We start from the raw sequence: 9,380 nt of genomic DNA on the forward strand, positions 1-9,380 counted from the left end.
GAAGGAAATTTGGTAGCTAAAAAGAACACTGAATACATAAAATGCAACTTTTCCTTAGGAACAGAGCCAATACATTTTCTTGGAGACCTCAAGTGAACATGTCCATTTAGAAAAAGCAAATATCTGCTTCCTGAGGCAGTCAATTGTACTTTTTCACAGCTACACGAGATTCAAATGTTTTTTCATAAGACGAAGATGAAGGGAATTCTCTCCATTTTGTACACATTGCTCCTTTAAACTGCTTAGGGGACAAGAAATGGGATGTAATTTCAAAATGGTAATTATATCCTTGTACTACAAGGTCCAAACCATATATGAACTTCTATAATATGTTCCATAAGTGTTCTCCCACATTCCACTTAGAAAGATGCCTACCAAATAACCACTGATTTGATGCAGGAGTTTGTAATGAAAATACATTGGCTACCAAATAGCAGGATATTGTCTAACGGCCCATTCAACTCTTAGAGGTTATCTGCAACAACAAAACAAAAAATCAAAAAATAATAACATCTTCGAGCTGCAACAGGTGCTAACTCATCCTCAAATACATGCAAAAATATCTGCCTCAGAAGTACTCATCTTGCTCGACTTACAGTACAAATTGACATGCCCATTTCAGCACTTGTTGTCTCATACACCTGATGGACGATGACATGGATTATTGCTGCCAAATAACTCTTGGATACATTGTCCAAAGAGTCAAAGCATTAAAGCATATGAGAACTGGTAGGGACTGCAGCAAAGAAAAAAAGAACTAATACATGAAATATAACTCTGCCTTAAGAACATAGCCAATATGTCGTCTTCTTGCCTGTGGGTAAATGTCCAATATGGGGATAACCACCTGCTTCTTGAGGTAGTCAAGTCTACTTTTCCGCAGCTCCATAAGGTTTGTAGATCCTCATGAGAGAAGCGTGAATTAGATTCTATCAGTTTTATGTCCACTATTCCTTTAAATTGCCTAAAGGGAAAGAAAAAAAAATTAGTATTGAAATTAATAACTTTCTGAGATAGGGTCTAGTCCATAGATGACTAATGACCTTTATACTATGCCCCACAAGAGTCCTCCCACATTCCACTGGGGATGCTTACCTTATTTCTACTGACACAATCTTGAGATCCAGCAGTTCCAAATACACTGGCTACCAGAAGATGGAATATTGTCAAAGGTCCCATTCAGCTCTGGGAGACCAAGCTTCATGAGTCACAGAATGATGGCATCTCAAATTTGGAAGGCACCTCACTGGCCGTCAAGTATATGAAAATATAACTCCTGCATGAGTACTCACCTTGCTCAATTTGTGGTAGGAGTTACCAAGTCCCATATCCAACAGTGCCATCAACGCCTACCCATTTCACTCTTTCACACATATACCCAAAGAAGAAAATGTGTGTGCTGAGGTCCTATTCAACTCTGGGACACATTGTTCAAAACAATCAGAGAATCAAAGCATCTGAGAGCTGGTAGGGACCTCAGCAGTTAGGAAGAACTCTGTGGACAACATGAAACACAACATTTCTCTAGAAAACAGCCCTTGGGCAAACACATCCATTTAGGGTCAAACACTTGCAGTCGATTCTACTTTTCAATTCAATTGGTTGCTTGCTTGGTTGGCTGCTGTCCTTCATTCTTGAAGAGGAACAAAATGACATCACTGTGTTGGAGTCAAGTTACAGTGCATTCGACTGTGGCTGATCAGAACAATACGAGCTTGGAATGCTCTACTACAGGTCAGGCACAAATAGTCCATGTGAACTTTTGCGGTGGACTCTCCAAATTTGCACATCTTGTATTTCTTTTGAGCTACTTTAATTCTGCTTTGCTCACAGAGCACAGCATCTTCTTTGACATGGGCATGCCACGTGGGGTGGTCCTTTGCCAGGTTCTCCCATGTCATGCAATCAATTCCAAAGTTCTTCAGAGAGATCTCGAGAGTGTACTTGTATTGCTTCTTCTGACCATCATATAAGTGCTTGCCTTGTGTGAGTTCTCCATTAAATAGTCTTTTAGGCAAGTGTACGTTTGGCATTTGAACAACGTGGCCAGCCCATCGGAGTTGTGCTCTCTGCAGCAGAGTATGAATGTGTGGCAGCTTAGCTCGAGAAAGGACCTCAGTGGCTGATACCTTATCCTGCCAAGTGATCTTCAGAATCTTCCTAAGACAATTCAAATGGAATCAATTCAGTTTCCTGAGATGGTGCTGGTATACTGTCCGGGTTTCACAGGCATACAAGAATGAGGTCAGCACATTATTAAGCACCTACTATATGTGAGGCACACAACTCCTTGCAATTCAAAGAGTGTTCATAAGAGAACCATGAACGGGATTCTCTCACTTTTGTGCCTATTGTTCTTTGAAATTGCCTAAGGAGAAAGAAAAGACAGAGAATTTCACAATGGAAATGTATATCCTTCTGCTAAGAGGTCTAAATCATATACGAAAAATAATCAGCTTTATAATATGCCTCGTAAGAGCTCTCCATCACTCCACTGATGATGTCCATCCTGTTTCCACTTACATGATCCCAGCTTCATCAATTCCACAGGTATGGTTTACCACATGATGGCATTTCATCTCTGTGCCCATTCAGACCTTGGATGTTGTGTTTAATGAGACAAAGCAGAAGAGTATCTTAGAGCAGGGAGGGACATGAGGGGCCATCAATAATGAACAAAACTAACTCCTAAACAAGAACTCAGTTTGCTCTATTTTTGGTTAGTCAGTCAGTTAATAAACATTATTAAGCACCTACTATTTGCCAGGTACAGTGCTAGCTGCTGCAGATACAAAGAAAGGCAAGAGATAGTCTCTGGCTTTCAAGGAGCTCATAGTGTAATGGGGAGAGACAAAATACAAACAACGAAGTACAAACAAAATATATCCAGAACAAATTGGAAAGAAGGAAGGAACCAGAATTAAGGGGAATCAGGAAAGGCTACCCAGAGAAGGCGGGATTTTATTTGGGACTTGAAGGAAGCCAGAAAAGCCAGAAAGTAGAGATGAGGAAGGAGAGCATTCTAGGCATGGAGAAAGCCAGTAAAATGCCCAGAGTTGGGAGATGGTATGCCTCACGTACACGTGAGGAAAAGAGATGATGGGTTACTAAGTGCCAATTTAACTCTGGGATACAGTGTTCAAACACTCACAGAATCAAAGCATCTAAGAATTTTAGGGATTTCAGCAGCTAAAAAGACTACTAAATACACAAAATGCAACTTTGCCTGAAGATATAAACAATATATTGTCGTGTAGCCCTTGAGTGAACACGTCCATTTAGAGGCAAACACTTGCCTCATGAGGCAGCCAATTCTACTTTTTCACAGTTCCATGAGGTTCAGAGGGTTTCCCTAAGAGAACAAGTGTCTTAATTTTGTACCCCTTGCTCCTTTAAATTGCAAAAGGGGCAAGAAAAAACAAAGAATTTCACAATGAGAATATATATGTTTCAGGTATAGGGTCCAACCCACGTTTGAATGACAATTACCTCTATAATATGCTCCACATCCTTCAGTTTAAAAAGATGGCTACCTTTCTGTCCCTGATATGATCCAGAGCTTCAATAATTCCAAGAATATTATCTACCAGAGAGTAAAAAATTTCTAAGGGACCTTTCAGCTCTTGGGAGGCCATCTACAATATATCAGAGAATAACATCTTAGAGCTCCAAGAACATCAGCTACCTTGCTAATACATGCAAAAATATCTGCCTCAGAAATACGCTTCTTGCTTAAAGTACAAACCATCGTGTCCCACAATCAAAAGTGAAACTCGTGCAGTTCAGACTCACTTTGTTCCCATCAATGGCTGCTGCAAGGGAACTAAGAAGCTACAAAGAAGATACTATACATGAAATGCCACTTTTGCTTAATAACAGAGCCAATACATTTTCTGGTATCCTTTGTGTGAATGTGTCCATTTAGGCGAGAACGCTTCCCTTATGAGGCAGCTGATTCAACTTTTCCACAGGTACATGAGGTTTACAGGTTTTCCATATGAGAAGCACATTTTTGAGTTCTCAGTTTTATACTCATTACACCTTTTTAATGACAGAGGGGAGCAAAATCACAGAATTTCAGTGTTGGAAGGTTTGTGGGGATACTGTAATGCACAACTTATATACAAAGAATAATTACTTACATAATAGGCCCCACAAGTGTTTTACCAGGTTTCATTAAAAAGAATGCCAAGCTGATGGACCAAGATCTCCTGGGCTTTTGTCATTTCAAGTCTGTTAAATGCAAGATAGCGTCTTACTTTCTGAGGGCCCAATTAATACTTATCAGCCATCTGCAATATGTCAAAGAATAACAGCATCTTAGAGGCATTCTTGTTCCTACACACAACTGATGAAAGAACATGATGCATGTTTCAAGGGCTCTCAAAACTCTGGGAAAATGTTCAAAGAGTCACAATATCAATACCACTTAAAGTGGGATTGGACCTAAGCAGCTAACAAGACAAGTCTATACATGAAATAAAATGTTTCGTGAACTCTATAGTCAATAACTAGCCTTGTAGACCTGGAGTGAACATTACTATTACTGAACCCTTGCTTCCTGAAATAGCCTATTCAACTTTTCCACAGTTGCATTACATTTAAAGTTTTGCTTCACGATAAATGCAAAAGGGCTTCTCTCAGTTTTGTACCCACTGTTTCTTTATATTGTCTAAGGGGAAAGCAAAGTCATAGTTTCAGAGTTGGAAATTCTGTCTGGTATAAGGTCTGTCACATCCATCTATATCTATATCTATATCTATATGTATGTATATGTATATAAATAATAAGCTGTCTTAAGATAGGCCCTACAATGTCTCTCCAGTTTCTATTAAGGACACCTATCAAATAACCTGAGACCTGACCCTGAGCATCTTCCATTCCAGGTCAACTTACTAAAAGATGGCCTATTATTTTCTTGGAGCCATTTCAGATCTGGGAAAATATCTGGAATGAATAAAAGAACAGAAGTATCTTAGAGCTGGGAGGAACTTCAACTGACCCACATGCAAAAATAACTTCCTCAAAAGTATTCAACTTGCTCTACTTGAGGTAGGATCCACTATGACTCAGAAGCACTAGTTCAACCAATGCCAACCCCAGTCTTACTTACTTCCATACATCCCTGCAACTGATGCTCAGCCAAGTCTAATTCTTTTCCCCATACGCTTGACTGAAGATCGTGTGGATACTAAGGGCCAGTTCAGCTCTGGGACACGTTGTTCAGAGTCACAGAATCAAAGTCTCTCAGAGCCAATATGGACCTCAGCAGCTAAAAAGATGAACCAATACATGAAATGCAATTTTTCATTAAGAGCACAGATAATATGTCGTCTTGTAGCCCTTGAGCAAACACGTCCATTTAGGGAACACACCGGCCTCTTGAGGCAGACTCTTCTGCTTTCCCACAACTCCATGAGGTTTAACGTTTTGTTTTGATGTGATAAGAAAAGCATGAATGAGATTCTCTATGTTTTCCACTCAATGCTCCTTTAAATTGCTTAAGAGGCAAGAAAAAGAATAGAATTTCACATTGGGAATGCATAGGCTTTTGCCATAGTGTCCAGCCCTTACACGAACATTAATCACCTCTATAATTTCCCCCACAAGATTTCTTCCATTTTCTACTGAGAAGGATGTCAATCCTATAGCCCCTGATCTGACGCTGAGCTTCAGCAATTCCATGTGCGTTGGTTTACTAGATGGTATAATATTTTCAAAGGACTGATTTGGATCTGGAGGCCACCATGTCCAGTGAGTCACAAAAGGATAGCAGAGTTGTGAAGGACATCAGTGGTCATCAAATACAAGCAAAAGCAACCCCCAAATGTGTACTCATATTAACTTATTTATGGTAGGAGCCTCCAAGCTCCACAACCAACACTGTAATCCAGGCCTACCCCAGTCTTACCTTACACCTGAGATACACACGTTGGAAGAAGATGATGTATTTTCTATAGACCCATTCAACTCAAGGAAGCTATGTCCATGGAGCCACAGAATCAAAATCTCTCAGAGATGGTAGGGACCTCAGCAGCTAAAAAACAACTTTACACATGAAATAAAATGTTTACCTGAGAATATTGTCAGCAAGTTGTCTTTTAACCCTTGAGTGAACATGTTGATTCAGGGAAAGCATACTTGCTTCCTGAGGAAGCCAATTCACCTTTTCATACAGTTCTATTAGATTTAAAGCTTTTCTTTATGAAAAGTGTATTTGGTCTTCTTTCAGTTTTATACCAATTACTCCTTTATATTGACAAAGAGGTAAGCAAAATCACAGAATTTCAGTATTAGAGGTTTATTTGTTATATGATCAACACATAAAGAGTAACCACTACTACAATAGGGCCCACAAGTGTTCTACCAGGTTTTCTTAAAAAGGACTATCACACCAAATGGTTCAAAATCTGACCATAGGCTTCTGCCATTTCAGGTTGATTGAATACAAAATGGTGACTTATTTTCCAAGGGCTAATTAAGAAGCTATTGACTATCTACAATGAGTCAAAGAATAATAGCATCTCAAAGCTCAGAGGGCTATCATCGGGCTCTTTTCTACATGCAAGAGTAAATGCATCAGAAATACTCATCTGGTTCTATTTAGAGTAGAAACCACCATGCCCCACAGCTAAAGAGGCTATCCATGCTCAGCACAGTCTCACTTGTGCCCACACAGACTAGTCTGAAGAAGAATGTGGGTGTTCTCTAAGGGCCCAATTATTTCTGGGAAACATTGTTCAAAAAGTCACAAAATTAAGTCACATGAGAGCTGGTTGGAACCTCAGCAGCCAGAAAGAAGAAATATATGAAATAGAACTTTTCTTTAAGACCATGATACTTAATCCATTCTCTCATAGCCCTTGAGTGATCATGTCCGTTTAGGGGCAAATACTTGCCTCCTGAGGCAGCTGCCAGTTCTACTTTTGTACAGTTCTATAAAGTTCAAAGGTTTTTCAGAAGAGAAACGTGAATGGGAATCACTCAATTTTGAACACATTCTACTTTAAACTGCCTAACAGCCAAGGAAAAACATACAATTTCCACAATAAGAATGTATCAGCTTCAGCTACAGGACTCATCCTTTTTACGAACAGTCATCAGCATTATAATATGCCCCACAAGGGTTCTCACATAGTCCACTTAGAAGGATATCCATCCAGGCACAAAACTGCCCCTGACACAACCCTGAATTTCAGTAATTACAAGTGTATTAGCTACCAGATAGAGTATTTTCTAAGGACCCATACAGCACTGGAAGGCCATATTCATTAAGTCACATAGTGACAGCATCTCAGAGCTAGAAAAGACATTAGTAGCTATTGAGGTAACTACTATATGAATACTCATCTTGCTCTGTTTATTCTAGTATACGTCACCAGCATAAAATGTGACAAATTCAATCTCACTTGCCCCCACATAAACCTGACAGAAGAACATGATGTGTGTTCTAAGGGCCTACTCAACACTGGGAAACTTTCTTCAAAGAGTCACAGAATCAAAGCATCTCAGAACTGTTAGGGACCTCAGGAGGCTAAATTATGACCCTATATGTGGGGGGAAAACCCATCTTTCCTTAAGCCAGTAGGCAACAAGTTGTACTGCAACCCTTGAATGAAGGTGTCCATTTAGGTTAGTACAACTGACTTCTGTGGCAGTCACTTTAGTTTTTCCACAGACACACTAGGTTTAAAGTTCTATATGAGAAACTTTTTTTTTTTTTTGCGAATCTCTCAGTTTCAAACTCATTGCTTCTTTATATTGACAAAGAAGCAAGCAAAATCATAGAATTTCAGTACTGGAAGGTTTGTGGGCCTATTACAATGTCTAACCATCCTATGAAAAATCAGCTCCATAATGGGCCCCACACAAGTTTCACTGGATTTCCTTAAAAAGGATACCCACCAAATAGTCTAAGACCTGACACCAGGCTTCTGTCATTTCAGGTCTATTGGATACAAGATGGCACCTTATTTTCTGAGGGCCCAAAGATGCTCTCATTCCCGCATGCAACTGATATAAGAACATGATGTGTGTTTCAAGAGTACTCACAACTCTGAGAAACTGTTCAGAGTCACAGTATCAACACCACTTAGAGTGAGACAGGACCTAAGCAACTAACAAAACAAGCCTATATATAAAATAAAATGTTTCATGAATTCCATAGCCAATAAGTTGTCTTATAGAACTAGAGTGAACATCACCATTAATGTGTAAACTCCTGCTTCCTGAACTAGCCAATTCAGCTTTTCCACAGCTGCATTATATTTAAAGCTTTACCTAATGATAAATGCAAAGGGGCTTCTCTCAATTTTGTATCCATTGCTCATTTGTACTGCCTAAGTAAGGGGAAATCAAAATCATAGAGTTTCAGAGTTGAAAATTATGTATGTTTCGCATAAGGGTCACCCTATACATAAATAGTAATCTCTCTTAAAATGGGGCCTGCAATATTCCACTGGGTTCTGTTAAAAAAAAAAAAAAAGAATCCATACAAAGAGTATGAAGCCTGTCCCTGCGCATCTTTCATTTCTGTGCAGCTTACTAAAAGACGGTTTCCAATTTTTTCAGAACCCATTCAGATCTGGAAGAATGTCTCCATTGAATCAACGAAATAAAAGCATCTCAGAGGTGGCTCTCTAATACACAGAAAAGTAACTATTTCAGGCTCTGCCTGTGGCAGGATACACCATGCCCCAGAGCCACCGTATTGAACCAATGCCCACTCAGGCTTACTTGCTTCTGCATACACCTGGAAGAGGATGATGTGTGTTCTAAGGGCGCTCACAACTCTGGGAAATTGTGTTCAAAGAGTCACAGAACAATAGCCTCTTAGAGCTGGTAGGAAACTCAGAAACTAAAAATACATGAAATCAAACATTTCCTTAAGACTGTGGCCATTAAGTTATCTGGTACTCCTTGAGTGGACCTCTCCATTAAAGCCTGATCATCAGCCTTCTTACACTGCCAGTTCAAATTGTCAACAACTTCATTAAGTTTAAACTCTTGCCATATGAGAAGCACATGAGGAGCTTCAATCAATTTTGTACCCTTTGCTCCTGAAAACTGCCCAAGGCATAAATAAACCCCATAGATTTAAGCAATGGAAATACATCTATATATCTATATATCTACATCTACACACATTTTTTTTCCTTCTGCCATATGGTCTAACCCAGACAGCAATCACACCTCTATAATATGACTTACCGACTTTTCCAAAGAGAAGGATGACTACCATATTGCCTCTGACCTGATCCTGAGCTTTAGTAATTCTAAGTATATTGGCTACTAGATGGTAGAATATTTTCCAAGAGCCCATTCAGCATTGGGAGGCCATGTCCAATGCACTGGTAGATGACCCCATCATGAATAAAAAG

The sequence above is a fragment of the Phascolarctos cinereus genome, unplaced genomic scaffold (assembly GCF_003287225.1).
Source record: "Phascolarctos cinereus isolate Bilbo 61053 unplaced genomic scaffold, phaCin_HiC Scaffold_8;HRSCAF=390, whole genome shotgun sequence".
Taxonomy (NCBI): Eukaryota; Metazoa; Chordata; class Mammalia; order Diprotodontia; family Phascolarctidae; genus Phascolarctos; species Phascolarctos cinereus.